At 38.5% G+C, this 6836-nt stretch overlaps 1 long non-coding RNA gene across 1 annotated transcript; it reads right to left on the bottom strand.

Annotated features, from left to right (window-relative positions):
- Positions 1 to 6176: 6176 nt before the first annotated feature.
- On the bottom strand, positions 6177 to 6628 carry LOC140177312 (uncharacterized). Its single transcript, XR_011869139.1, has 2 exons — positions 6416 to 6628; positions 6177 to 6324 (listed from the first exon to the last, which is right to left on the bottom strand). It is a non-coding gene; the product is annotated as an uncharacterized lncRNA (long non-coding RNA).
- Positions 6629 to 6836: the final 208 nt, after the last annotated feature.

Here is a 6836-nt window from a genome sequence, read left to right as displayed (position 1 = left end):
ACCCTTTAAAAATATATATATAATTGTCAAATAATTCTTCTAATAATCCACAAGTAAAATATAGAAATAATGACCCAAATAGATTTCTAACACCAATGAAAATAATGCAATGAATGAAAGTATGCAAATAAATTAAAATAAAATAAAAAGAAAAATAAGAAGAATGAGAAGGGAAAGAAGATAAGAAGGGAAGAAGAAAGAAATAAGAAAAGATAAGAAAAATAAGGATTAGAGAAGAAAAGATAAGAAAATTGGCTGATCTGGATATTCTGTGCGCCGCTTATGACGCGGACGCGTGAGTGACGCGGTCGCGTGGTGCGTGATAAGGTCAGGTGACGCGGACGCGTGGGTCACGCGATTGCGTGGCCTGTTTTGTGCGATTGGCGCAAGTGCAGCCTCGCGGTCGCGCAACTCTCTGTTCGAAACTCTTTTGCCAAAAATCTGGGTGACGCGATCGCGTGGGGCATGCGATCGCGTGAATGGCCATCTTTTAAAAACGACGCGGACAGGTGGGGCACGCGTTCGCGTGGTGAGGCTTGGGCTTCCAGCACGAGTCCAGCCCAACTCCAGCTCAACTTTCTGCCATGCACCCTGTTTACGCCAATTTCAGGTCACGCGGCCGCGTGGGTGACGCGGTCGCGTGGGAGGCCATTATTCCCATATGACGCGGTCGCGTCAGCAACACGGTCGCGTGGGGTGATTTGTGCCATTGGCACGCCTCCAGCGCTGCTCCTGCGAAACTCTCTGTTCATATTAATATTGTCTCCCATCTCCTTGCGACGCGGACGCGTCACTGATGCGGTCGCGTCGCGTGCTCGCTTTTTTTTTTTGATAATCTGAAAAAAAATGCAGAATGCAGTGTTAATATGAATGTGATGCAAAACTCCAGGTTCAATATAATAAAATAAAATGAAACTCAAAAACAAATAAAATTAAATAAAAATGAAAAAGGACGATCATACCATGGTGGGTTGTCTCCCACCTAGCACTTTTAGTTAGAGTCCTTAAGTTGGACATTTGGTGAGCTTCCTGTTATGGTGGCTTGTGCTTGAATTCATCCAGGAATCTCCACCAATGTTTGTATCTCCAGTAACCTCCGGGATCCCAAACTAGGCGCAGAAAGCCTTCAAGTAAGTTAAAGCAAGTGACCAGGCCCCAAGAGTGGTTATTGATAGAATGGATTCCGGGGTCCCAGACCTTGCCCTTGCACCCGTCTTTTGGTTGAGCAATATTGTTCCATCTGGGTGGTAAGCAGTCTGAATTCTCACGTAAGCGGCCAAACAACTTCCTAGACCCATTCAGTTGAACTTTACACCAACCTTTGCATTTAAACTTAAAGCTTCCAACCATGATGAACCTTGCAAGACAATTCTTACCACTGACCATCTTTCTCTTACTCTTAATGCCACAAAGAGCTCTAAGTTGACCATCCGTCTCTAGTAGCCCATATTCAAGTGGGATTAGAAAGCTAAGAGATATGAAATTTACCCACTTGAATGTTGTGAAGGATGATGGCAACTTAGGAGGAGGTATTTTCAATGAAATTGCAAGCTCCACTCCCTTGTGCTCTTCTCTGATAATTACCACCTCCTTGCAAGCTTCTTCAATTTCAACCTCTTCCTCTTGGTAGCTTTCTTCCAATTCAATCTCCTCTTCATTGCTTTCCAAGGGCATGGGAGGTTGTGCTTCTTCTTCTTGAATCTCCATCTCTTGATCAACCTCTTCCAAGTCTTTAACTGTCATATGCTTTGGAGGTTGTATACCCTCCTTAGCATCAATTTCAAACGTCTTGGAAGGGGGTTTTATGACTGGACTTTCCCATGGAGGTTCTGCATCTCCTAAGTCTTCAACCAATTCTTCTTCTTCAATAATCCCGGCTTCCTCTACTTGTTCCAGTATAAAGTCATGCTCCGTACTGTTCACTGGAGTTTCTAGTATCTCCTTCATACTACGTTCTTCATTAGATTGTCCATATGAAGCCATGGAGATTCCTTGAGTGTCCGAACGTCGGGAAGCTAATTGACTCATTATTGCTTGCCCCAATTGATGAATGGTTGCCTGACATCGATCCACTATTTCCTTGAGACGATCCTTTGCCTCTTGATGCACTCGGCTTTCATAAATAGGATCATAGTGCTCTTGGATTGATGGATATGGAGATGGTGAATATTGAAGTGGTGGTTCTTGTGAGTAATTGAGTTGGAATTGGGGTGGTTCTATATATGGTTCATATGGCTCATAAGGTGGTTGGTATGGTGGTTAAGGGTTGGGGTTATATGGAGGTGAATGGCGGAAAGGGGGCTTGTGAGTGTGGTGGTCCAAAGTTATGTTGAAGAAAGGGTTCATAGGCATATGGTGGTGGTTGTTGATAGTCCATTGGAGGTGGTTGTTGCCATAAGGGTTGATCAAATCCTTGTGGCTCCTCCCATCTTTGATTGTTCCAACCTTGATGCCTGTTCTCGTTGTAATTTCTTCTTCCTGCAACATAATTATAACCAGACTCATAGCCAAAGGGGTGAGAGTTCATAGTAGCAAATAAAAAATAAAAACAAATTTAAATTAAGAGGTTATTTAAATTTTGAAAATTAAATTTTGAAATTTTGAATTTTAAATTTTTGAATTTTGAAAATTTTTAAATTTGAATTTTTGAAATTTGATAAGATAAAATAAAAATTTTAAAATAAAAACCAATAACCTCTTAACTTAAGAAAAAGCAAAAATAAAAACAAAAAAACAAGCAAAAATAAAAAAAATATTTACAATAACCAATAATAAGGCACACATTTGCAATTCCCCAGCAACGACGCCATTTTGACGTTAGGATTTTTGCCAGTAAAGAATGTCATAAAAATAGTCGCGTTGTAGATATAGTCTCTAAACTGACAAAAATCCCTTCGTACAAACGTTTTGGTTGTCACAAGTAACAAACCCCTTTTAAAATTGATAACCGAGTATTTAAACCTCGGGTCGTCTTCTCAAGGAATTGCAGGGAGGTATGTTCTTATTATTGGTTATGAGTTTGTAAATTGGGGGTTTTGGATCAAGGTAAAAAGTTAGTTAAGTAACAAGTAAAATAAAATAATAATAATAAAATCTCTTGGCAAGATATGAAAACTGGAAGTCCTATCCTAGTTACCATTATCAATTGTAATGAGAATTGGATTTTTCTCCCACTTTGTTAACCTCTAACTATGAAGGTAAGTTAAGTGGATGAATTAATTTTGATTCCTCAAGTCCTAGTCTTTCCTTGGGAAAAGTCAGAGTTAGTGGAACTCGAATTAATTCTTAAAGAATTCTAATTTTCAATTAACAATGAGTTTGATAACTCAAGAGTCTCGAATGACTCAACCAAAGCCAAAAGGAAAAGATCTAAATTATTTATATAAATAAAAGAAAGCAATCATAAATCTGAAATACCTCAATTAACTCTAATAAAGATATCAAATGTAACATGGAAGAGTTCATAAATTAAATTAAGAAAATAAATAAAAATAAAGAACCTGGGATTGAGAGTCACTCCTAAAACTAAGAGAAGTCCTAAATCCTAATCCTAAGAGAGAGGAGAGAACCTCTCTCTTTAAAAACTACATCTACTCCTAAAATTGTGAATGTGAGAGCCTCCTGATGAATGGATGTATTCCCCCATTTTATAGCCTCTAATCTGTATTTTCTAGGCCGCAAACTGGGTCAAAAACAGCCCAAAAATTGCTCCCAGCGTATTCTGGTACGTTCAGGTCGCGGGCAAGTGACGCGGAGGCGTCGCCCATGCGGCCGCGCGGATTGAAGTTCGCAGATGCGACGCGTCTGCGTGGATCATGCGTTTGCGTCGCCTAGAATCAGGGCAACTATAGCATATTATATATCAAATCGAAGCCCCGGACGTTAGCTTTCCAACGCAACTGAAACCGCATTGTTTGGATCTGTGTAGCTAAAGTTATAGCCGTTTGAGTGCGAAGAGGTCAGGCTAGACAACTTTGCAATTTCTCCAACTTCTTGTATTCCTTCCACTTTTGCATGCTTCCTTTCCATCCCCTGAGCCATTCCTGCCTGTAATATCTGAAATCACTTAACACACATATCAAGGCATCTAATGGTGATAAGAGAGGATTAATATTAGCAATATAAAGGCCAAAGAAGCATGTTTTCAATCAAAGCACATAGTTAGGAAGGCAAATGTAAAACCATGCAAATAGTATAAATAAGTGGGTAAAGAGTTGATAAAATCCACTCAATTGAGCACAAGATAAACCATGAAATAGCGGTTTATCAAGCATTCACATGTCCATATGGAGTATTTGCCTACAGAAGGATGCCATTTGGGCTGTGTAATGCACCTGCAACCTTTCAGAGATGCATGCTCTCTATTTTCTCTGATATGGTGGAAAAATTTCTGGAAGTCTTCATGGATGACTTCTCAGTATATGGAGACTCATTCAGCTCTTGTCTTGATCACCTGACACTGGTTCTGAAAAGATGCCAAGAGACTAACCTGGTTTTAAACTGGGAAAAATGTCACTTTATGGGGACTGAAGGGATTGTCCTTGGGCACAAGATTTCGAACAAGGGAATAGAGGTGGATCAAGCTAAGGTAGAGGTAATTGAAAAATTACCACCACCTGTCAATGTTAAGGCAATCAGAAGCTTTCTGGGGCATGCAGGATTCTATAGGAGGTTTATAAAGGATTTTTCAAAAATTGCAAAACCTCTGAGCAATCTGCTAGCTGCTGACACGCCATTTATGTTTGACACAGAGTGTCTGCAGGCGTTTGAAACTCTGAAAGCTAAGCTGGTCACAGCACCAGTTATTTCTGCACCAGACTGGACATTACCATTTGAACTAATGTGTGATGCCAGTGACCATGCCATTGGTGCAGTACTGGGACAGAGGCATAACAAGCTTCTGCATGTCATTTATTATGCTAGCCGTGTTTTAAATGATGCCCAGAAAAGTTACACAACCACAGAAAAAGAGCTGCTTGCAGTGGTTTATGCCATTGACAAGTTTAGATCATACTTAGTAGGATCAAAAGTGATTGTGTACACTGACCATGCTGCTCTTAAATATCTACTCACAAAGCAGGATTCAAAGCCCAGGCTCATACGATGGGTGTTGCTTCTGCAAGAGTTTGATATAGAAATAAGAGACAGAAAAGGGACAGAAAATCAAGTAGCTGATCACCTGTCCCGGATAGAACCAGTTGCAGGAGCATCCCTCCCTCCTACTGAGATCTCTGAAACCTTTCCGGATGAGCAATTATTTGCTATTCAGGAAGCTCTGTGGTTTGCAGACATTGCAAACTATAAGACATAAGGTTCTCCTTCTGTAACCATGGAGAGGAAGCATGAAAAGCTTCTTTCACTGCAAAGTCAACCAAAGCCCCCACAGTCAAACTGTAAGTTTGGTGTTGAACCCCCACATTCAAACTCTAAGTTTGGTGTCACTACAACAAATAAGGGTTTTCGCAACGGTCAAAAACCGTTGCCATAGATCAGAAAACCGTTCCTAAAACTTTAGGCAACGCTTTGGCAACGGTTTTTCACCTGTGGTATATGCGGCCGTTACCAATGCTCAAAGGCAACGGTTTTTTATCTAAGGCAACGGCAACTAAAAAACCGTTGCCATAGTTACTAACATAGACAACGGTTTTGACAACAAGTTTTAAAGAACGGTTTAGAACCGTTACTGAATAGGCAACAGTTTAAAACCATTGTCTTTTATGATGTAACGGTTTAAAACCATAACTGAATAGGCAACGGTTTTAAGCTGTTGTAGTTTTATTATTCACAAAGACAACGGTTTAAAAGCATTGCCTTTGGTGTTTCTTTTTGCAACAGTTTTAATTGCATGCCATTTTGTAGTTGTCTTTGACAATGCTTTTAACACCATTGTCTTTTGTGACTTTTCACAACGGTTTTTTGTAATTATATAATTCTTTATTTACAATAGTTTTCTCATGTTGCATTGAAATTAGTTCTAACTATTTTAATTTACTGTCAATAAATAAGTTTAACTATTTGAATCAAATCACTAAAAAAACTAATTGAACATTTACCATTAAATTTGATTTACAGACAAATTTTTGTGTCACTGAAGTTTGATTAAAGAAAAATATACATAATAAAGAAAAGTAATACTCATTGCTTTGCATCATTTTACAACTTAAAATGTACCAAACTAAATTCAAATCCAAATTAGAATCAATTAATTCATTGTTTGCACACTCAAAAAATTTAAAAGTTTAAAATCTATACACGTTGACACTAGCTAAGCCATTACCGACTAAGAACTTGCTGCAGCAAGTAGCATTCTCAATCAACATGTAACTGCGAAAGTAATTAAAAGAACATTGATTAGCATCAAACAAAATGCAAACTACAAGAAGCAAAGAAGAGAAACATGCAACACAAAGCATACCACAACTTTGATATTCAGCAACATCGTTTGCTCTCTCTTTATCTATTGAGGAACTCCTAAGGACTTGGCTCTTAGAAGAGTCGTAGAATTTGTTTCCAAGTCTGCTGCCACCGAGAATGTCCTCAGCCAAGTCATCAAACAAATTTTGTCCCTAAATATTTACCATGATTTAAATACTCATTTTGTGAAACACTAAGACATCCATTGAGATAATCAACCAATTAGAAATTAAACCAACTAGCAATTAAGAAACAAAATAAACCAACTAGCAATTAAGAAACAACCATTAACATTAACATTATACTCAATAAAACAACTTAGCTTAATTTCAAACTAAATTGAATTAAAACAAAACTTCTAGCTTAACTTTTTACACAGAGAGAACATGTTCAACTAAATGACTCTTTTAATTTCAAACTAA

This window comes from Arachis hypogaea, chromosome 12 (genome assembly GCF_003086295.3).
Source record: "Arachis hypogaea cultivar Tifrunner chromosome 12, arahy.Tifrunner.gnm2.J5K5, whole genome shotgun sequence".
NCBI classification, from domain to species: Eukaryota; Viridiplantae; Streptophyta; class Magnoliopsida; order Fabales; family Fabaceae; genus Arachis; species Arachis hypogaea.
The sequence above is the reverse complement of the archived record's forward strand: the minus strand, read 5'-3'. Positions and strand labels throughout refer to the sequence as shown.